The 25,031-nt window shown below is 32.8% G+C and overlaps 1 protein-coding gene across 2 annotated transcripts in view; it reads left to right on the top strand.

Moving 5' to 3' along the window:
- Positions 1-25,031, top strand: part of ERG (ETS transcription factor ERG) — a 132,008-nt gene that overhangs the window by 26,237 nt on the left and 80,740 nt on the right. Inside the window, exon 1 of one of the 2 annotated variants that reach the window (XM_051984872.1) lies at positions 19,657-20,410. The exons of the other annotated variant lie outside the window; for it this stretch is intronic. The gene's annotated coding sequence lies outside the window, so the exon portion shown is untranslated. Of the gene's footprint in view, positions 1-19,656; positions 20,411-25,031 lie in introns of those variants that run through there. 2 annotated transcript variants of the gene reach the window in all.

Genomic DNA, 25,031 nt, shown 5'->3' with positions numbered 1-25,031 from the left:
TCCTCTTTTTCTCCTATTTATCCTTTCTTCTCTCTTACATTTCATCCTTTCCCTATTCAAAAGTTTTATTTCTGGTCCTCCAATCTGTCTTCTTTTCTATCAATCTCCCCTTTCCCTTTTTGTCTCTTTTTACTTCTCAATATGATAAAATGGATTTCTATATCCATTTACTTTTCTCCTTTTCCTTCCTCTTCCTCCTCTCCCACTTCCTCCTCTTCCTCCTCTTTTTTTTCCTCCTCCTCCTCCTCTTCTTCTTCTCCTTCTTCTTTTCTTGTTTTGTTGTATTATTTCTTAATGTCTCATGGAGTCTCTAGCTTCAATTTGTCCAATTCTACTTTTAGGGAATTATTTTCATTCATTTATTTATTTTTCTTGAGACAATTGGGAGTAAGTAACTTGCCCAGGGTCATGCAGCTAGGAAACGTTAAGTATCTGAGACCAGATTTGAACTCAGGTCTTCCTGACTTCAGGGCTGGTGATCAATCTATTGCACCATCTAACTGCCCCAGGAATTATTATTATTTTTTAGTGAACTTTTATATCTCTTTTTCCATTTGACCATTTCCATTTTTAAAGAATTGTTTTCTTAAGTGAATTTTTGTATAACGTTTTTCATATTTTGTGTTCCTTTCACCAAGCTGTTGACTTTTTTTTTCATGATTCCCTTGTATCACTCCCATTTTTTTTCTACTTCTCTTATTTATTTCTCTTTAAAAATCCTTCTTTTGGGGCTTCTGACTAATTTTCATTTTTCTTTGATGCTTCTCCATGTAGACATTTTGACAAATATTGTCCCCCACTTAAATCCATCCCTTGATCCTCCCTGGAACTATAGTCAATTTTCTATAGTCAAATTTTTGTGGGTTTTTTGCTTATTTTTTCTTTATATTTTATTATTTTGTACTTTTATGTGAGTTTGGCTCTTTCTCCTGTCCAAGATCTTTGCTTTGCAGTTGGTTTTCACTGGGTCTAAGGGCCTAGCTATTAACTTGCACTAGAGACGGTAGGAGTGTCCCTACTGGCTTTTACCAGGTATGGGGTCCCCTATTGGCTGGCCATGGTGGCGGTGAAGTCTAGTTTCCGGCTTGCCTTAGTGGTGAGGTCTGGCTTCTGGTTTGCTATGAAGGCACAGCCTCTATAGTGGCTACGCCTAGATGAGGTCTCCCTACTGGCAGGCTTCGTGGATGGGACCTTGCTACTGGTCAGCAATTATGGCATGACTTCCTTGGTGGTCTGCACTTGGACTGGGTTCTTATGCTGCTGGTGTGGGACTGCTGGCATGCCTCTAAGGATACTGTTTTGTACAGAGAGGGTTCTTAATGGTTATTGCTGTGGGGCTTTGTGATGATCTTCTTCTTTAAAATAAATAATGGTTCTCTCTGGGAGAAAGCAGGTTTCTTGGGGAGGTTTTCTGGAGGCAACCTTAGTTTCAGTTAAAAGTAATAATCATCTCAAAACGCAGCCAGGTGATAAAATGCAAATGTTTATTTTCCCCTTCCAAAATAGCCCGGTTAGTTGAGGCCTATCTCTCTGCTTCGTTCTAAGAGCTCTTGCAGCTTTGTCCTTTGCTTCTGCCTCTGCTTTCTTTAGCCTCCAGCCAGCACCAAGTTGAATCTATCTTGCCTCCGAGAGAGGGCTTCTGGCTCTCCATCTTCCAGAGTGCTCCTCTCTCAATCTAATTCAGCTGAACTCTCTCGGAGAGCCTCTCTCTGTTTCTTATATATGAGAGAGTGGGATTATGGGATATCTCCCAGCGTGCTCTCTGGCCCTAAGAGCTTCAAGGAAGGTGTGAATTTGGATATCTCATACTAAACCCTGAAATCTCCCAATGTGTGAACTCCAATGAGTAAAGGTGTGAACACAAGCATTGTATCAATTAGTTCTACTTAGTACCTTGTTTCAAGTTCTGGCCCAAAACATCTCCTTGTAAGATCAGATCAATAATACTGAACCATGCTAAATTAGATAATTATTGTCTCTATCAAGCAGTTTGTAAAGATTCCAACAGGGCTTGAAGCCTTGTTTTAAGTTCCCTATGGTGAGGCCTGTTACTACTGTTTGGTTACTGGATTCCCCTCTCACCACTGAGACAGACCTTTCCTGCTGTACTTCTAAACTCCTAAGCTGGCTCTGAGATATTTTTAAGGTTTTTTAAAAGGGAATTCATGAGATCTCCAGGAGTTCCTCTTAACTTTGCCATTTTGGCACTGGAAATCCCATTAGTATTCTTTTAAAAGAAAATACCTGTCTAAAACAAATAGAATCAGAAAATACTGATAATAAGATTGAGAAAGAATGAAAAATGTATCAGAATTAACAAAAAAAAAAAAAAATAAGACCAATTTGTCCCTGGAAAGATACACACATATACACATGCATACACCCACACCTACACATGTGCACATGCATGTTCTTGCACACACACATATACACACACAATGATGACTGAGTGGGAAGAGCAATAACTTGATACATCTGCGAACCAAGTTGTCACCTTGTCATTTTAATTAACTCACTGTGTTGTTTTTGTCAAGTCACTTTAACTTTATGGTTCTCACTTTATTTTTAAATTGAAGTTCTGAATTGTATGAGTCCTCTCATACAGTACAGTATTTGTATTCCCTCCTCTGGCTGGCAAATGCACAACAGGAAAGAACTTTTAGGGAAAGAGCTTTTAGTTCTAAAACTCTATGAGACTATAATGGTTTTTGCTTATATAATTAATTCCATATAAAAACTCATTCCCTTGAAATCTATTTTTGTAGTTTCTTTTAACAAAAAGATAGAAAATAAAACCACAAATTAGAAGATAGGAAGCTGTTATTGAAATCATTCCTGTATTGCTCTTCCCATAATTTGGCTGGTTATCTATGTAGGAAATGAACAGAGGAAGTATCTGTCTACAAACTCCTTATCATCAAGGTTATTGCTGTAGTAGCAATTCAGTGTTTGCCAAAGAAGTAAACATGCAAGCTAAAAAAGTATTTTCCGTCTTCAGATAGCAAGAATTTAAAAACTAAATTCAAATTAAGTCAATAAATATTAAGAAACCAATAAAATACTTTGATAGGCATTAAAGAAATAAAGACACAAATCAAACATCTCTTGCCATTAAGGATCACATATTCTCTTTAGTGGTTGAACTGATCTGAACCTTGAAGGAAGATAAAGATTCTTTATCTAGGTGGTGGGAGGGAGTGCAAGGTATTATCATCATATTATCACATGGTATTATCACAACATGGTAGGTTGTGATAATATTCAAAAGTGGAAGATATAATGTTAAATTGAGGGGATAGAAATGAACTCAGTTTGGTTGAAATGCAGACTGTCTAGAAATAAGTAAAGTAGAAAAATGAAAAGTAAACTGATGCCACATAGTCGAGGTGCAACAGAACTAAAGAGGGGGAAAAGGGCATGAAAGTCAGGTTAAAATTTTTGCATTTTATTCTAGAGACTGAGGAACTATTGAAAGCTTTTGAGAAAGGGAATTATAGATTGTAACTTAGGAAAATTAGTTTGGTAACTCTGTGGAGAATGGATTGGAGCAGGGACAGAATAGAGAAGTATAGTAAAATAATACAATACTAACTAGCATTTATATAGCACTTTAAAAAAGTTCCTTATCATTTAATTTGATCCTTCCAGCAACTCTATGAGTTTAAATTAATTATGAGCACCAAATTAATTATATGACTATGCTAATAGTCTAGGGGAGAGATGGTTAGAATGGTAAGCATGTGAGAAAGGGGAAAGGCAGTATCTGTTACATAGAAAAAAATTGGCAACTTTTTGTTTATTCAGTTTGGGAAAGAATATTAAATAGAAAAGATTTAATAATAAATAATTAACAATTTATTTATTATTACATAAATGAATAATTAATAAAATTAGTAATAATTACAATTAAAGTGAGTAAATAAATAATAAAATAAAATAGCAGAAAATGTATAAATTAAGTTATGAAATATAAGTCAACTAATCTAATATTATGAAGAAAAAGTCTGTTTATGGGCCTTAATTTGGTCATTTTCTCAAAATGAAGTTAGATTTTTGCCTCAATTTATGAATGCAAACAAATATGTTTGTGAGTTCTGGAAACAAAAATAACTAATATTTGTAAACCTTATTCATTTTGAACTTTACAATAACCACAATAACAGTTGTTACATGTACTGTTTTCCAAATTTATAGATAAGGTGATTGTAATTAAAATACCGTGGTTACTCCAGCAATAAATGCTAGAAGCAGGAACTGATCACAAGTTTTTTTGAGGTCAAGTTCACTCCTCTCTATACTACATTGTCTTTACAAATAAAGGAAGGAAAGAGGCAAAGACTACATTCTGGATATTCAAATTCTTGGAGCCTTAAGAGTACAGGATTTGGCTAGAGAAGAGAATGGATAAAACAAGGTCACATACATACACATAAACACAGATACACACAGACACACACAGTTGGAATAGTAGGCTAGCCTAAGACCTTGAATGCTCAGAGTTTGTATTTTGTTACGTAAGCAACAGGAAGTTACTGAAGATTTTTAAAGCAGGATAGTGATATTGTTAGTGCTATATATGAAGAAAAAATGTTGTGACAATTTTTGGAGAAGAGAAAAAAGAATGGAAGCCACAGTATAACAATGGTTCCGATATTAAATAGAAGAAATCTAACTTGATATGATTGATGATCCTCATAGAATTGGAAAGAAAGAAGTGCATGTGAGAGATATGGCATAATGAGAAATGATGGTACTTGACAAGTAGGTGGATGTATGTGTTGAAGTGGAGAAAAGAACTGATGATTGGGGATTAAAAAACAGTAGAAATGTTTCTAAAAAGAAAAGCAATTCACTAATAAATAAAAAGAAAACACCACAGAATTTTGATAGATGTCATTAGAAATGTCTAATAACCTCTATAAAAACAAAAACCAAAGCCTTTGGGTAGATATTCTTTATTCCCTGATGGAAAGAATGTCAACACTGTTTATTTTTACTTCAGTTTTCCATTCTCTTATATCATAATACTCTGATTTTCAGAAAAAAAGGCCTACTTTTTTCTATATGTAGCAGCTGGGCAATGATATTGTAAGTTTATCCTTTTGAATCTTTTGAAAACTTATCAAGGTAGACATTTAACTGATACATTTTGTGATTATTTTGGAAAATCATATTAAAATGGACTTTTTTCTATAAAGGCAACCCTGATCTAATACAGAGATTCATAAAGTATGATCCTCCCTGAAACCATTTTAAGGAGTCCTCAAGATCAAAATTGTTTTCAAAATAATATTAAGATATTATTTACCTATTAAAATAATACTCCCTTTTCTAAATACAGATCTATGTGAGGCTAGCTATTCTTAAATATATTTCAATCAAAATAACATATTACAATAGATTGAATATTAAAACAGATAGGAGAATCTGTCTTCTATAAATTCATTAAAGAGATTTGCAAAAATATATAAAAGAATTTCATATTTTTTTTACCATTTTTTGTCTTGAAAAGTATAGTTTTTTTCCCATAAAAATGTATGTGTTAACATAGAATGTAGGTAATATTAATTAAATATTTTAAAATATATTAGTTTTAATTTTTAATAAATTAGGTATCAATAGATATAACTCACATAAATAAAAGGTCTCTTTGGGTCCCTCATTACTTTTTACAATATTAAGGGAAAGAGAGACTGAAAAATTTAAGAAAAGATAGCATAGTAGATAAAGGGGTGAAACTGGAAACAAGAAGACTGAACTCTGAACTCCAACTCTGCCTCGAATTTATAATAGTTGGATGATGGGATGACTTGATTAGCTTCTATGCGTTTCCAGATAATTAAGACTGTTTTACAGATGAGCTGTCCACTCTGGAGTTTAGTTAAGAGAGTTTTCATATGAGAAGTTCCCCATACTAATTAAGATGAACCATCATTCTCCAACCAATCAAACAAAAAGTTAAAGCATTTGTGCTGCTTTATTATCTGTCAAACTACAATTTCAGAAATCATTTTTCAGAAGAGGGGCAAAAATGTCTTAAAACTTAAATTTTTTGTGTCGTGTATCCCTTTGTTGGTCTATATAATTTGAGGATTTCTATCTCAAATAAGGAGACAGTTAGGTGATTCAGTGGATAGAATGCTGGGTTTGGAGTCAGGAAAACTTGAATTCAAATCCAGCCTCATATACTTACTAAATGTGTAATTCTGAACAAGTCACTTAAATTATGTTTGTTTTAATCCACTAGAGAAGGAAAAGGCAAACCACCTCATCTTTGTTGAGAAGACTCCATGGACAGTATTTATGTAGAGCTAGCCACAGCTGAACAATAATCTCAAATAAAAATAGTTTTAATGAATATTTTAGTGAAAAAATTGTTTAATGAATAAAACTAAATACTTAAAATTCCAAGTGTAAAAATTCCATTAAAGAACGTGTGCATTTTGAAATGACTTAGCTTAAAAAAAAAATACTTATAGCAGAGTTCCTTCAAGTGCTGAGTATCACAGGTTTTTTTTTTTTAATGATTTGATTTAATATAACTTTTCCAGAATGCTTCTTTTAAGTAAATAACACATCTATACATTGCTTTAAAGTCCACAAAACACTTTTTTGTTTGGTTCTCTTTTCATTTTTTTGTTATAACTTTATATACGTTTTATAACCTTTAAAAATCAATAATAATTAACATTTCAATATGCAAAGAACAAAATAGAAGGTTGTATAAAATATATATATACATAATATATGAGTATATGAAAATCTGAATTTCATTATGTACAATTTAAAATATTTCATTATGAAACATAAGGATACCAACCCTCTGCTACTTGGATATTTCTCTGTGAATGTTCTTCTCTTCTCTATTGTTTATTTTAAAAATATATATATTTCATTGACACTCTTTTCTTGGACAATCAATTTTTATCATAAAAACTCTGTGAGGTGCATAGTGAACATGTTATTATATTTACTGAATCTTAGAAACATTGGTTATGTGATTTATACAAGTTCATATAGCTAATAAATAGTAAAGAAGGGAATGTAAGTTCAGTTCTTTAGATTCTAAGTCCAGTGATATGTATGTATGTATATATATGTATGTGCATTAATAAAATTTTGTGAAAGTAAATAAATTTTTGCGTGAGGAGTATGGGATGGTGAGAGACTAAGGGAAGAAGATTGTGTTAGGTATCTTGAATTATTTATTATGATATTTAGTATTTAGTTTTTTAGTATCATCTAGTATTTTATTTAGTATCAACTTAATATTGACATTTTGTATCAATTTAGTATTTACTGAAGTTTTGCCTTTTGCTTCATTTGATAGTTATTGTACTTTAAGTTGAAAGAGCAGTACATTTGGAAGTAGTGGACATGGATTCAAATTTCACTTCTGCCTTGTGAGCCTGTCACTTAACTCCTCTGAAACTTTCTTCAACTAAAATAAAGCAAAATAAAAAAAGTTGTAAAACTGTTCGGATAAAGTTTAATATATATCATCTGATAAATGCAATTGATGTGAAGATTTTTATTTACTTACTTTAAAGGAAATATACAAACTGTACTTATTAAGTATGGACTAATTACCTCAGTACTAAGGAAAAGATTGTTAGGGTTGTCCCCCAAGGGGAAGCTACTGTTCACTATTTGAAAACAAAATGCCTTTCTGTTTTGAGGCTATAAATTGTTCAAAAAATAAATGCATTTCATTAGTCACACAGAATTCTGTGGAAGAGTAAATACACAACTCAAGGGAACAATTCCACGGCAATCATGAAGAAGACAATATAAAACATATATACTTTAATAGTTTGGCTGTTATTATACTAATTTATATATAAAAGATACCTCAAAATTCCTTTATGTTAATAGTTTGCCTAAAATATTATAAAGCATTTTCTTTTTATAAAAGCAATTTTAATTTGTTCAAAGAGAATAATCATGTAATTTGTCAGTAGTCTCTGTTACCATGTTTGTTTGTTTCCCTCCCCCAACCTCAGGAATTTGTCAGCAGTATATACATCTGCAAAAAGCATAAAGTTTACATGGAATTAAAATCTGATTATTTAGTCTTTATGGGAAAGGGATTCTGTCCGTTTGATGCTTAAAACGGTTAGACAGAGCTTGTCAGGTGAAGGTTAATTGTTCTTTAGTTAAAGCAGTTCTGTGCACAGATGGGTTATCAGGGCTGAACACTCGTTACAAGATTAATCTTATTTCCGACAAGACTTCCCTTTCCTTCAACTGATTTTTGCTCAGCCATTGGACCTGTCATCAGCCGTTAAATGAAGGGTGGATTACTTCTGGGATATTAATGCTTATGTTCAGTGAAACAATACCAAATATGTGTCATATCAGAAGGACCATCTTTAGGAGTATCTCTTAAAGATACATATTTCTCTGCCCTTCAGAGGACTGTGATTCATAAACAACTAAAACAATCAGCAGCATTGGATTCTCAATCTTAAAGAAAAGGCAATATAAACAGTTTCATCTCATTCTCCCTTTTTGCATACTCATGACTTTATATGTGCATCATGGAAATTCTTTTATCATAAAATCCTTCATTAGTATTTGAAAACTCTACTATTGTGAGCAAAGCTTCTTTCTTGCTAGAACATCATTGAAAGAATAATTTCATGTATTGTCTTAGTGAATGTAATTAGGTAGTATTCAACATCTCTGAAATAAGCAGACATATTGCAGGTAGTTTCTCCACTAAACTTCCTTGAGTAGTTGTAAATTACATTTTTTAAAAGTCAAATGTTCAAATTCTGGGATATTGTATATATAGGCTTTTGCTATGTTAATTTATTATAAATATCAATACATATATATGTTTGTTAAATCATTCATTTCTTTAGTTTGTCTTATGTAGCCACAATTCATTTCTTACAAGAAATGCTTCTAAGAAGATAAAGAGCCATACTAATACATGTTTAAAATATTTCCATTTTCTGGCATCTAATAATTCACTTCACTTTTGCTAAAAGGTTACTTCATAGAGTAATAGTTTGGAGAAAGTAACAATTCAAGAAGGCACCAATGACCTTTACTTCAATCAGCATAAAATACTAAAATCTTCTAGGATCTCAAATTTGGCATTTCAGTGTGGTAGATATAAAGTAAATAAGAAGGGGATATAAAATCCATCCTTGATCAGAATTTTTTTTTATAACTTTTTATTGATAGAACCCATGCCAGGGTAATTTTTTACAACATTATCCCTTGCACTCACTTCTGTTCCGATTTTTCTCCTTCCTCCTTTCCTCCCATCCCCCAGATGGCAAGCAGTCCTTTACATGTTGAATAGGTTACAGTATATCCTAGATACAATATATGTGTGCAGAACTGAACAGTTTTCTTGTTGCACAGGGAGAATTGAATTCAGAAGGTAGAAATAACCTGGGAAAAAAACAAAAATGCAAGCAGTTTATATTCATTTTCCAGTGTTCTTTCTTTGGGTGTAGCTGCTTCTGTCCATCCTTGATCAATTAAAACTGAATTAGCTCTCTTTATCGAAGAGATCCACTTCCACTTGATCAGAATTTTTATGAAATTTCTACCAATAAACAAATAAGATGTGTAAAGAAAGATCTCATTAAACTTCCTAGATTAATTTGTCTTCCTTCTATGTCTTTCTTCTAGAACAAATTTTCCTTTGGATTCATTGCCTAATTCCATTTGAGAGTTTTATGCATTCCTATGTCTTGGCAGTACAATCTGTGACTTTAGAGTTAGGTTTGTTCTGTAATCTCATAGCATAAAGTTTTTGCATTGCTGAATGCATTCCACTACTCTGAGTCATAGAGGCACACCTTGCTTAGTGAGGAATAGGAATAAATGATAACAGTGACTGGAATGAACATTTTCAGTGGTTGAACTTTGGTGACCATACATATCCTTTAATACTTCATCCTTAGTTAAAAAGGTGATGAAATTTCAATCCAAAGTCAACAAAAACACACTCTCAATGTAGCTATCCAGGGAAAATCTCTTATTTATGAATATGGCTAATTCATAGTTCAAGTTCAGATCATCTTTCCTACAGACACATTGTTGTGGAGACTTGGTTAGGTCAGAATTGTTTATGCACTGGCAAAGTAGGATTACCAGAGATACTCAATTTTGTTGTACTTCAGACCTTTAAGGAATTTGGTTCTAAGAGAAACTAGATGAAGAAGCTATATAGAGAAACAAAGGAGTCCATAATGTTCCATTCTCCTATCAAGCCTGATTGAGAATTTGGGATGGAAAATTTTGCTTTCCTGACAACAAAAGTCAGAATCAGTGGAAATAGGCCAAAATGAAAATGAGGTGCTAAGCAGACCAAAAGAACAGAGAACCAACCAGTAACCTGCAGCTGTGGTGGTTGATGAAAGTTATTTTCAGTCTGTAGCTCATTGATCCTCCTTCTTCACCTGGATTGATGCCTAAAAAAACACCTATATGACTATTTTTTTTGTCCCATTACCCTATCTCAGAAGTTTGGAGAAGGAAAGAACAGGTTTATCTTCTTGGCTGCAAGATTTTTGTTTTAATTATTTTTTTAAAAAGATATTTAATAAACATATTAAACTACTAATAAAATTAACAAACATAATAAAACCATGATTTTATTTATATCTATAAGTGCATTAAAAAAATTGAAAGATATATATGGGAAGTTGATTAAATTAAATCCAAGTTGCCTTTTCTACACATGCTTGTTATACTTGACCTTCTTTGACATAAGTCATAACATCGGATAATATAGTCACTTCTATTTACATCAGGTTCTTGATCAATGTAAGGACCACTCTCCCCTTGTGTAAGAATAGATGTAATATATACAATAATTGGGAAAGTTTAATAACAAGTGGAAAATCAGGAAAGACCTCATACATGCTGATTTTCATATATTATATTTGATCCTTCCCCAAATCCCTTTATAAGTAATTATTGTCTCCATTTTAAGAATGAGAAAAGAATATAAGTAGATTGCTCATGAATACATAGTTAATAAATGGCAGATTAGAGCTAATTCATCACATTGTACTGTTTCACATTGCCTCTCATGGAATATGAGACACAAAATCCATGCTTGCTGTGAACATAGTGGAAGCAAGTAAAAGCACCAAAGGCCTTCAAGGAAGCGAAGATACTCAGTCTATGCTATACAGTTTTACTTAAATGTATGCCATGCATCTTTTATTTTTAAAATATTTTTTAATGATTTGAACCTGAGAATATGTTCTGAACCTATTCTTTCATCAGTAATAGAAATTCTTGGTGAAGGATGGACTAGTTCAGACTAGCAAATGCTTGACAGAGTTGCTATAGGTATGCAAAATCACATAGCTAATCTAAGACATAGGTGGACTTAAATTTTGATCTCTTTGGCTCTCAGAGCAGCTCTCTAAAACATGTAGGTAGTCAGGTACAAGATCAACAATATAAAGACTAATGTGGTAGATGGTGTTTTCAGGGGAAGTAAAGGAATAAATTTTAAAATGTTAGAATTTTTCTAAGGCATTTTGTCCTCAAATACAAAAACAATTCCTGAAGAATTCAATTCTTGTCAACATATAAATCATTAAAAAAAAAAAAAAAGCAAATTTCAGATATAAGATCCATTGCTGCTCACTAATAAAAATGATTATGACTCAAGTTCCCATAAGTGTCTATCACTCCATCCATCAAAGAACATTCACTAGTTTAGTAGGCTTAAGAACATATGTTTAACAACAAACAGCAAATTCCTTAGTAGAAGGGCTGAAAAGAAGGATGTTTAAACTTGCATAGACATTTTTTGTATTATGTACATCTCTGCAGGTGACAGGTTAAATACAAAGAGATCACTTTGGTTTAGTTCTTCCAAATTACATTCCTCCAATAAGAACAAGATCGTTTATCAATTTTTCTCCCTCTCTTCTTTTATTACCATTATCACAATGGATTCTGAACCAATGGAGCACATAAGCCTAAGATCCCCAGGACTATTCTCCACCACCACTATGTCTCCACCACCAAATCTAATAGATAGTCTCACAGACATCATTCTTTTTTTTAATATTGAAGAATGCAGGTTAAAGAAGAAATTAAAAGGGAAGAAAGTATAAAAATATAAAAAACAATGAATGAAATCTGGATCAGATAAAGAGAATAGAAAAGTGGGATCACACATACCAATTAATAGATTACTAGTGATGATAAAAATGTGTAAGAGATTATGATAGAGAAAAAAACAATTGACAGTTGTAATAATGAATAAAATGAAATGAACCCAGTCATAAAAAGGTAGCAGAGTAGCAGAATGGATTAAAAAAAGCAAAATCCAGGACTCTATAGGAAAAACACTTAAAACATAAAAATTCACAGGAATTACAAAGAAGGAACAGAGTAGAAGTTACTATGACTTAGGAGAATTTTAAAAAGCAAGGGAGGCAACAAAACAAGGCAAAAATAAAAAGTGGAATGATTGAAAGCGATTAGAAAGAAACTACATTACATTATGCTATATACTGCCAGTTGGTTTCCAGATTCTCCTTAACCAATGAGAAAAACTTTTGACCTAATCTATTTGTTCTACTTCTGATTTGGTTTGCATATCAGTCCCTTATCAGAGTTACTTGATGTAATAAATTTTCTCAATTCTTTTCCATTGAAGTTACATTAATTTTATTCAGGCGAAAGTGTCGATTTTATGTAATTAAAGTAATGATCACTTTTTGTTTATTTTTAAAAATAATTTTATTTATTTTTTGATTATATTTTAAATTCCAAGTCGTCACTCTCCCTCCCTCCATTCCAAACCTGCAATGGAGAAGGCCACCATTTTACACACACACACACACACACACACACACACACACATTTGTATATAGATAGATACAAATATTACATATATGTGTATATACATATGTATATATACACATATATATGTAAAATCATACTATGCATATGTCTATCAATCAGTTCTTTCTCTGGAGGGGGTTAGTATAGTTTTTGGGTTCTTTGTAGTTTATTAGAATATTTAGAATAGTTTAGTTCTTCAGTTATTCTTTGAAGAATATTATTATGATAATATCTAACTTTCTTTTAGTTTTGCTCATTTTACTCTTCATTATTTCATGTCTTTCCATCTTTTCTAAAATCAATTTACTAATTATTTCTTACAACACAGTAGTATTCCATCATAATCATATGCAATCACTTATCCAACCATTTTCCAATTCAGTCATTTTGTAGCTTCCAGTTCTTTGCCACCACAAAGACAGCTGCTATAAATATTTTAGAACATATATATATATTCTTGTTCTTTTTCTCTAATCAACCTAATAGTGCTATTACTAGACCAAAGGGTATACACAATTATAGAACTTTTTAGACATAATTCCAGATTGCTCTCCAAAATGGTGCATCAACTCATAGTACTACCCTCAATGTTAGTATCATATTTTTTTCATATTCTCTTCAGCATTTCTCATTTTTCCCTTCTATCATTTTGGCTAATATAATAGGTGTGAGATAATATCTCAAAGTGGTTTTAATTTATGTTTCTTTAATCAAGAGTGATTTGATATTTTTTTCATATAATCATACATAACTTTGATTTCTTCATTCAAAAACTTCCTGTTTATATTGTTTGAGCAATAATCAATTGGAAAATGTCTCATATTCTTATAAATTTGACAATTCTCTATGTATTTAAGATATGTGATTTTCATCTGAGAAACTATCCATAAAATATTTTCCTAAATTTTCTACTTTTCTTGTAATCTTGACTGTATTGATTTTGTTTGTACAAAAGCCTTTTAATTTAATGTAATCAAATGTGTCTATTTTATATCTCACAATGCTCTCTAACTCTTGTTTATTCTTAAATTCTATTCATAAGTCTGATAGGTAATGTTTCACGTTCTTATAATGTACTTATGCTATTTCTCTTTATATCTTGATCATGTATCCATTTTGACCATATCTTGGTAAATGTATAAGATACTGGTCTATACTTAATTTTTGCTAAATTCCTTTCCAGTTTTTCCAACAATTTTTTACCTAATAGTAAATTCTTTCCTCTAAATTTAAAACTTTGCATTTTCCAAACACCAGTAGTACTGTGTATTGTATGTCCTCCCTTGTTTCAAATTTCTGTTTCTTAGACAGTACCAGTTTTGATAATTACTGCCTTATGATACAATTTAAGATCTAATACTGCTAGACATTCTTTCTTTACATTTTTCACTTATTTCTTTGATATTCTTGATCTTTTGTGCTTCTAGATGAATTTTGATATTATTTTTCTAGGTCAATACCATAAATTTTTTGCTCATTTATTTGGGGTGGCACTGAATAAGTAGAACAATTTAGTTAGAATTATCATTTTTATTATGTTGCCTCTGCCCACTCATGCTCAATTAATATTTCTTCAGATATTTAAATCTGACTTTAGTTATATAAAAAGTGTTTTTTAATTATGTTCATGTGGTTCCTGGTTTGTCTTAGCAGGTTGGTATACTCCCAGGCATTTTATGCTATCTATGATTATTTTAATGGGGGTATCTCTTATTATTTTTTCTTTCAGAGTTTTACTGGTGATATTATAGAAATGCTCATGAATTATATGGGTTTTTCATATTTGTGTGGGTTATTTTATATCCTGCTATTCTGCTAAAATTATTGTTTCAACTGGTTTTTTAGTTTAATTTCTAGGATTTTCCAAGTGTATCATCATAATGTCTGCAAAATTATCTTTTTAAAACTTTATTGTCCATTCTGAATTCTTTAATTTCTTTTTCTTCTCTTATTCCTATTACTAGCATTTCTACTAAAATATTGAATAATATCAGTAATAATGGGCATCTTTGTTTCGTATCTAGTCTTACAGGGAATGTTGTTAGCTTACCTGCATTACAAATAATGCTTGCTGATAGTTTTAGGTAGATGCTTCTTATTTTAAGGGAAAAATCAATTTACACTTATGCTTTTTTTCTTAATAGGAATGATCATTGTATTTTGTCAAGTTTTTTTCTTCATCTATTTATTTTTGGTTACTTTTGTTATTGATATAAATTATATTAATAGTTTCCTTATATTAAACCATGTTTACATTTCTGGTACAAATACCAGTTGTCACAAGGTATAATTTTTGTATAGCCTATAATTTTTGTATTTATCACCTTCCTCTTTGTCTCCCTCAATCCATAGACAAAAAAGTATCTTGATCAATTTTGTTAATGCTATGACTTTTTATTCAAGTTGCATGCTTATTGAGATATAAAATATAAATGTTGCATAAACCAAATTTCTGCTAAACTCCTTTCCAATTTTCCCAATGATTTTTTATTAACCTTCCATATTAAGTAATTTATGTTCTCAGATTTACTTTATCAGTAACTTGGTTTTTTTTTCTCCCTTATTTCTTCCTTATCTATTGTGGTTCACTAAATCACTTTTCTATTTTTAAAACTAGCAAATAGATGTGATGATTACTGTTAAATAGTATAAATTGAGGTCTTAGAACATTTTTTTATATTGCTTCTTGTTCCTTCAAATAAATTTAAACAATCTTCTTGGTGATTTAATTTAAGCAGTAACATAATTTTTATTTGCAACTATTTGGGATAGCCTAGGTCTCTTCACTGAATATCTGTTAAGTGGTTCTTTATTTCCTTAAGGAAGATTTTTCCCCTTCTATATTTATATAGTTTGAAAGATTGATTCAAAGATATGGATTTCATACTTATTTTGAATGGGGTTTTGCTTTCTGTTATATTATCTTGGATTATGTTATCACTATACAGAAATGCTGATCATTTTTATGCTTTATTTTGTATCCTGCTACTTTCCTGAAACATTTCATTGCCTCTGTTAGTTTTTTTTCCTGTTTCTTTAGAATTTTTTACACAAACCACAATGTGGAAATTTTTTAAAATCTGTGTTGCCTGTCTCTATGTCCTAACTTTTTTCTCCTATCTATAGCTACTGCTATTTCTAAAAATAAATCTAATTGTAGAGCAGATGGATATCTTTGCTTTACTTGTGTATTTACAGGGAAAGTTTCTAGTGGTTTTTTTTAATGAAACATTTAATATTAGCTCTTATTTTTGACATATGCTTTTTACTGTATTAAAATTGCTTTTATGTTATCTTTGTAGAGTTTAAGCATAAGTAAAAGTTGTATTTTGCTAACAGCTGTTTATCTATTGAATAATTGTGATTTATCTGCTTTCATTTTTAATATTAGTAATTATGTTATTTGCTTTCTTGTGCTAGAACATTCATCTTCATGAGTTCAGATCTGATCTAAAACACTGTGTAATGCTAGGCAATTCATTTATTCCCATTTGCCTCAGTTTCTCCATCTGTAAAATGAGCTAAGAAGAAAATGGCAAACCACTCCAGTATTTTTGCCAAGAAAACTTCAAATGGAGTCACAAAGAGTCCAACATGATTGTACAACAACTATAAGGCTCACCTTTTCATGTGAGATAAGGGTAAAGATAGTGGCAGAGGATATATGAGTGATATAAGATTAGAAAAAGGAAAGAGAATTCGTGATGAGTAGTGGAGCACAATCAGGGTCTATGATAAGGGAGACAAGGACTCAGAAGAAGTGGATAGACAGTGTAGAATTGAATTGGTTTACTAAGGAGTCAAGAAGGGGAAAAGAGAAGATAATGATAAGTTCAGGAGAGATAGCTTGAGTATTTTATCTCATAAAAGGAGTTTGTTTCTTTTTCAATTTTTGAAAATAATTTTTGTGAAATCAAGCCATTCTCCAATTGATAAATGGTCAAAGGATATGAACAGACAATTTTCAGATGAAGAAATTGAAACTATTACCACTCACATGAAAGAGTGTTCCAAATCACTATTGATCAGAGAAATGCAAATTAAGACAACTCTGAGATATCACTACACACCTGTCAGATTGGCTAAGATGACAGGAAAAAATAATGATGAATGTTGGAGGGGATGCGGGAAAACGGGGACACTGATGCATTGTTGGTGGAGTTGTGAATGAATCCAGCCATTCTGGAGAGCAATCTGGAATTATGCCCAAAAAGTTATCAAGCTGTGCATGCCCTTTGATCCAGCAGTGTTTCTATTGGACTTATACCCCAAAGAGATACTAAAAAAGGGAAAGGGACCTGTATGTGCCAGAATGTTTGTGGCAGCCCTGTTTGTAGTGGCTAGAAACTGGAAAATGAATAGATGCCCATCAATTGGAGAATGGCTGGGTAAATTGTGGTATATGAATGTTATGGAATATTATTGCTCTGTAAGGAATGACCAGCAGGATGAATACAGAGAGGCTTGGAGAGACCTACGTGGACTGATGCTAAGTGAGATGAGCAGAACCAGGAGATCATTATACACTTCGACAATGATATTGTATGAGGATGTATTCTGATGGAAGTGGATTTCTATGACAAAGAGACTTAACTGAGTTTCAATAGATAAATGATGGACAGAAACAGCTACACCCAAAGAAGGAATACTGGGAAATGAATGTGAACTATTTGCATTTTTGATTTTCTTCCCGAGTTATTTTTAACCTTCTGAATCCAATTCTCCCTGTGCAGCGGGAGAACTGTTCGGTTCTGCAAATATGTATTGTATCTAGGATATACTGCAACATATTTAACATATATAGGACTGCTTGCCATCTTGGGGGGGGGGGGTGGAGGGAGGGAGGGGAAAAAACGAAACATAAGCGATTGCAAGGGATAATGTATAAAAATTATCCTGGCATGGATTCTGTCAATACAAAGTTATTAATTAAATAAAATAAAATAAAATAAAAAAGAAATTAAAAAAAATAATTTTTGTGGTACAATTATTTATTTATTTTTAAATAACTTTTTATTGATAGAACTCATGCCAGGGTAATTTTTTACAGCATTATCCCTTGCACTCACTTCTGTTGTGATTTTTTCCCTCCCTCCCTGAGATGGCAAGCAGTCCTTTACATGTTGAATAGGTTACAGTATATCCTGGATACAATATATGTGTGCAGAACCGAACAGTTTTCTTGTTGCACAGGGAGAATTGAATTCAGAAGGTATAAATAAACCGGGAAGAAAAACAAAAATGCAAGCAGTTTATATTCATCTCCCAGTGTTCTTTCTTTGGGTGTAGCTGCTTCAGCCCATCTTTGATCAATGGTACAATTACAATAAAAAAAACCACTTTATTAAATTTTTCCATAAATCCCCATGAAAATGAGGGATTTTTTTTTTTGCTTGTTTTTATTTGGAATTTCCTTTCTTACTGGTTCAATTTCCATTTCTGAAACTGACTGCTTAGAATCTCTACCTGATCCTTCATTATTCTGAGTGTTTAATGTTTTTATATATAATTTCTTTGAAATTATTGGTTTTGATATGTTATTATGTATAGTTCACCAACTGTTCAGGATCAGGAAAGAAGGAGCTAGTGCAAGTGTGATTATCACACACATCACTCTTCATGACCTATGAGAGAACTAAAGAGTCAAGGGATTGGAAGTCACATTGTGAACAAAGAATGGTATTTGCGATTGAAAGGCTGAGGGACACAATAGATGTGATCAGATAAGAGACTTTCAAAGTTCAAGAACATAAAAAGGTTGCATTTGTGTGTGACAGCAAGATCAAGGATATGACTGTCTTTTTGTGCGGCTGAGGAGGGGTAGGTCATGGGAAATAACTAAGTTGAGGAACTGCAAGGTTGGAATATTTGAGAGAGGCTATATGTTGAAATCCTCTAGTATAAAGACAAGAATTGAGGAGGAGAGAAATATTGTGAATCAGGCTGTTTGTTCTTTTTTAAAATTTTGCTGTACCTCATTCTTAAATGAGAAAAACAATACTTCATGGTAGAAGCCAGGAGGCAGAGATGGCTCCCAAATTTTACATCTCAATGATAACCTCCTGCCTTTACCATATCAGTGTCTTTCCCAAAGGCAATACTGTCTCTTTTCTAGGTCTATGTCCTCTTCACCATCCTGGGTGATAATTACCCCTAGGAAATCACATATCCTTTCTAATGAGGCATAGCTTAGGTCACAGAGGAAAAATACTCTCTCAAGAGAAATTAATTTTTCAAAGCAAAAATTCTGGCTAAAGTTACCAGGATGTCAAAAAAAAATATCATATATATATATAACTGGGATAAGACCTAGTCCTAGACTCAATATTTCATCTCTACCACCCTCTTTCCCTAGCTTCCTCTCTATGTATTCAGTTTGCAAATGTGCAATTCTGTTCAATAATATTTTTGATTTACCTATAAGGAATACAGAGCAGTTTGTCCACGGTACTTTATTTCAATTTTCCTACCTTCATTTCTCTTATTTCTTTAAATCCTGCTTACATTTTTATTCCTTTGTACCTTTTCTTTATGTAAAGATTTCTCTTTTTTATTTCTTTTTTTAATCCCACAGATCAATCTTTTTCTCTTCTTAAATACATTTATCTTGAAACATGAAAGAATTTTTTTCATTTCTTATTATTTCCTTGATAGTTGTAACTCATTTTAATAGCTAATATTTATATATCAATTACAGTTCCAGGCACTGTGATAAGCCTTTATAAATATTTGAATAACATTTATATATGTGTTGATTTTCTCAATAGCCTCAAGAGGTAAGTATTATTGTCCCCATTTTACAGGTGAGAAACTCAAACAGAGATTAACTAACTTGTCTGGGGGCACACAAATAGTAAGTGTGTGAAGCTGGATTAGAAATCAAATCTTCCTTGACTCTAAGCTCAGAACACTATTGCACTACCTTTTTAAAGGTTGGATATTCTCCTCACATCATTAATTCTTTTTGCTTGCAGGAATGGATAAGTGTTTCCATTTTGTTCAATGCTCATCTTTCTACTTGATGCTTAAACTTAGATTTGCATTTTTTTTTTTGCTGTAGTTTCATCTCTTACTTTTCACTATATATTCTTTCATTTCTTTCTGTAATTTTTCCTGACCATAGGATAATCTTATATTTTTTAATTTTATTTTTCTTATTTTTAAAGTTTTTTCAACTAACAATCTGCAGACCTTATTGTTTGTTACTGACATTGTTAAATTTGACAATTACAAGTCAGGTTCAATGAAGTTATTCTTGCTAGCATCCCACTTTCCTTCCCTCCTTTCAATTCTTACAAGCTGCACAGAATCAATATTTGTTAATATTTCAGAGTGAGAGGAGAGAGGGCTACTATGACAGGCATTTCAGTATACTGTGTTCCCTGTTAATTACTGGGCAATTCCAATTCCACTTGTAGGGTAAATGCATCTTTATCTCTTTTTTTTTAGGATTGAGGGGAAGGAGTTAATGTGGGAATGTTTGAACGGAGTCATTACAGTATAGGCTGTCTTTAGATGGGACCCTTTACAAGCCTGAAGTTTGTGTTCCCACAGTGAACATGTGAGATTGGTGAGAAAGGAACATTGAGCAACTATTCTAAATGTTAATGTTCTTTATCCTTAATAAACACAAATTTTATGTTGGCAATATAACATTGATTTGACTGTAATTAATCTAGTACTTATTTTTTTTTTTTTTGTACATTGGATGACTGAATTCTTTTGGAAAGTAACAAATCACTTTTGGTCATATTATCCAGATTGGACAAGCATAAAATTCTTAATTTATGATAAAGAAAGATAGCTACTAAAGAATGTATGCTTTAATTCATAAGCCAAATTAATGGAATAGATGAAGGCAAGACTTATAAATACGTTAGTTATCACCAGGTAAGAAATTTTGAGCATAAAGCAATCAGGGCATTGATATGGCTGTGTAAGTTAAAAGATTTACTAGCATCCTAAAATCAATGCTCAATGTGAAGAGCATGTTCAAAATAATTTATATCAATACAGTATTTCTATTAATGTGTATGTTCTGTACTATGAAATGGAACATAAACAAATTTGGAAAATATTGAAACAAAAAACCCTTACAATATTTGTGAAAGAGGACCCATCATCTTAAGGTATGTATGAAAAGAGTGACTTCCTCATTAAAAGGAAGAAAAGGATTCATAGCTATTACCAAACCACATAACACTTATGTGGCCCAAAACTTACAGATAGCACTTTATTTTGTTTTCCAAATAATATCAAACCACTCATTAAACTAGTAGATATGAAGAAATTTACATTCTAGAATAAAGTTAACATGACATATTACTATTTTTCAGGTAAGGACAAAGCAAAATAATTTCCTTTTTAGATGTACTGATTAACTTTGTACTGCTTCTGCTTTTTAATCAAGCATTACTTATCTTAATCTTGATTTGTTAATATTTCTTATCTAAAATTTCTCACAGCTTCAGCTTTTTGGAGCTGAGGCACTTCTTTGCCATAGTCAAAAGTCACCTTATTTTATATAGAAGTGATGCTAGATTTAATTATTTTTTAAAAATTATCTGTTTGAGATGAGCAGGTGTTCATAGGGCACAACTTTTCTTTGTTTCAGCTCATTATCTAATTCCAAATGAAACCTTATGAATCAAGATCATGAAATTGTCTATCTTCTCAGATGATTCCATGTTTTTTCCCTAAACAGAAAGAATGTAGTACTTATCTATCACAATATACACAATAGAAACGAGTCATCTTCCATTAACTCTATTTTGTTGTTGGAATCCTTACTAACTGCTAACTAATTAGAGTTGATCTAATCTTACAAGAAGATGTTTTGGGCAGAACCTGAAACAAGGTACTAAGTAGAACTAATTAATACAAGGCTTGTGTTCACACATTTACTCATTGGAGTTCAATGAGTTCACACCTCCCTTGAAGCTCTTTGGGCCAGAGAGCACTAGCATAAATAGAGCTTCAATGGGCCAGTCAAGGAAGTTCTTCAGAGTGAAGACGCTACAAGTCGAGATTTCTCCGGGAATGACATGAAGAATGGAGCTGGCTGGAGGCTGAAGAAAGCAGAGGCAGAGGCTGAAGGACCAGACCTTTGGATTTGGAGAGAGCTCTTGGAACCAAGCAGAGAGATAGGCCTCTAAGCTAACCGGGCTATACTGGAGATAATAAAAGATCTGAACTTTTATCACCTGGCTGAATTTTGAGAAGAAAAAGCTCACCACATTTTGGCGCCCGAACAGGGACCGATTCAGATCCATCTGAACTAGATCACAACAGATTGCCTCTGAGATTTCCTTCCAACTTCTATATTTTATGAAACTTATTTTCAGTTCTACAAAGGAGATTGCTCTAAATGTATTGTTCCAAAAACTTCAAGGGAGTTCACACCTCCCTTAAAGCTCTTTGGGCCAGAGAGCACTATGGGAGAAAACCCATAATCCCATTCTCTCAGAAGGTTCACATATAAGGCGAGACAGCCATTCCAGAATACATTTTTTCCTCTTGGCTGGCTGATCGCGCTGGACTTGAGAGGAACGACTCTTGTGCAGAGAACACTTTAACAGATTTCAGTGGAACTACGCCAGAAGCCCTCTCTCCACGGCAAGTTGGTGGCTGGGCTCCCCAGAAGGAGATAAGAGAGACCTTCCATCTCTGTCTTGGTTGGAGGCAGAAGAAAGCAGAGTCAGAGGCTGTAGGACAGAACCTTTGGATTTGGAGACATCGGAAGGGCTCCAAGCCTCTAAACCGGCTGTGCTTTGAGAAGAACAAACTCCAACATTTGAACTCTAACGTTTTGTTCACACACAAATATACTTTGGACCAAACCAACATCACTTCATCAAGCTCTAACAAAGGTTGATAACAGTTGGCATGCCATTGTATTTTTGAATATAAACAAAAGCAGTTACTTGTAATGTTCTCTTCTCTAAATATAAAGTTCTCTGGGAGCAGGTTTCTTGGGGAGCTTCTGGAGGCAGCCTTAGTTTCAGTTCAGTTCAGTTCAATTCCTCAAATGCAGCCAACTGTTAAAAGTTCAGATCCTTTATTGTCTCTTCCAAATAGCCTGGTTAGTCTTCTTAGAGGCCTATCTCTCTCCTTGGTTCCAAGAGCTCCTGTTGCTAGTTCTTTTGCCTCTGCCAGCTTCAGCCTCCAGCTCTCTCTGAATCTTTCATTCTTATATATAATACGGAAGTTGATGAAAACACAAGAAATGCATATAGATTGAAGTGAAGGGAAGGAAATTTTCTATAGTAGATATATGTTCTTGTTCTAGATAGCATCATAAATGATTATTCTTTATATATCTAAAGATATAATTAGGCAACAGACAGAGTTGAGAGTGGGGGAGAGCAGTAAGACTATTGCTGATGGGCTCAGAAATAAATATTTCAAAAACTAAGACTTGTAAAAATTCAGTCAATAATGTTATCTTCTGCAGAGCATGATTTTTTTTTAAAAATCCAGTTATTGAATGCTTGTAAAGTATTTCCTCTGTAATCCTTCCCTGATTCCCTGGGGCAATGGAGGATACCTTTTGGTATTTGTCTCCTACCACCACAAACACCACACTTCTATCACAAGCATTGAGCCACATTTTAGTATCACTTTCTTCTAGATACTTTCTCCTCATTTCAACAAGATCATTCTAAAGCAATCCTGCAACAGCTATGCCAAATGTGGTAGTTTAGAACTGCCCTAGTAAGTCTAGTAGCTTAGGTTTGAAATTTGGAGGGAAAATGAGACAGTCATAGAAGATATGAAAATGAACCAAAAAAGATTTTGGTTATTCAATCATGTCCAACTCTTTGTGACTCAATTTGGGATTTTCTTGACAAAGATAATGGAGTGGCTTGCTTCTCCATTTCATTTTACAGATGAGGAAACTGAGTCTAACAGAGTTCAATGGTTGCATAACCCAGTCTTCCTGATTCCAGTTTCAGTGTAATATACTTTGTGCCACCTAGCTGTATAGAGGGAAAGAACATTCAAAGAAGGAAAAAAATGGTCAGTAAGGATGCAACTCTGATTTATTTGATCATAGCTTACCTAATTAGTCCCCATGTTGCTCAGAGTGCTCTATTTGGCAAGTCTGAAAGAACATAGAGAGTTCTAATTGTCCTTTACTTTTTGTACTTATGTTTTTACACTGACCTGAAACTAAGGGTGCCTCCAGAAGTCCCCCAAGAAACCTGCTCCCAGAGAACATTATATTTTAGAGAAAAGAATATTACATATGTCAAATCAATTGTCTTTTTCAATAGTATTTCCTTTTTCCAAATATATGTAAAGATAGGTTCCAACATTCCAACATTCCAGCATTCCAACATTCATTTCTGTAAGATTTTGTTTCCAAATTTTTTCTTTCTGCTTCCCCCAAATCAATTAAGTTTTAAGAATAATTTTGACACTTTTTGAAGAAAACTGCCTTAAAGTAAGTTAGGAATTTATGATATTGCTCTCACACAAAAGGATAAGAAAATATGTCCCCCAAGTTCAGTCTTGAAACTCTATTAGAAGTGCTGCTATAAATAAGAGGAAGACAGGGCACATAGCAATATGAAGGAAGTGCAATGTAAGATGAGCTTTGAAGGTGATTTTAGCCTGACAATTAATACAAGAAAACAAAGGTTATCCAAAAGCCAACACCACACCACCTATATGTAGAACCATTGATTACGACAAATGGAGAAATTATAAATGCTATGAATAAATTCATTTACCTTGAAAGTGTACTTTCTAGGGATATACATGTAAATAATAAGGTTGATGTACACATTGCCAGAGCTAATTGTGTTTGGGAGGCTACAAAGGAAAGTGTGGGAGAGGAGAGTCATAAGACTAATTTACAAACTAAAGGTTTACAGAGCTATTGTTCTGATCTCATTATTGTGTATCTGTGAAACCAGACAGTCTACCAGTTCCATGCCAGGAAATTGAACTGCTTCTCTTTAAATTGTCTGAGAAAGACTCTGCAGATCACTTGTGACGACAAGGTAGAGAACACTGAGGTCCTTTTGTGTGTTGAACTGCTGAGCATTTAAATTCTACCACGGAGAGTGTGACTCTAATGGCTGGCCACATTGTTCAAATACAAAATGTACTTTTGCTTAAAAGACTATTTTATGGAGAACTCAAACACAATGAAAATACTCACATGGAGTTCAGAAGAAGTGATA

This window comes from Antechinus flavipes, chromosome 3 (assembly GCF_016432865.1).
Source record: "Antechinus flavipes isolate AdamAnt ecotype Samford, QLD, Australia chromosome 3, AdamAnt_v2, whole genome shotgun sequence".
NCBI lineage: Eukaryota > Metazoa > Chordata > Mammalia > Dasyuromorphia > Dasyuridae > Antechinus > Antechinus flavipes.
Note: the sequence above shows the minus strand (reverse complement) of the source record. Positions and strands in the feature narration are given on the sequence as shown.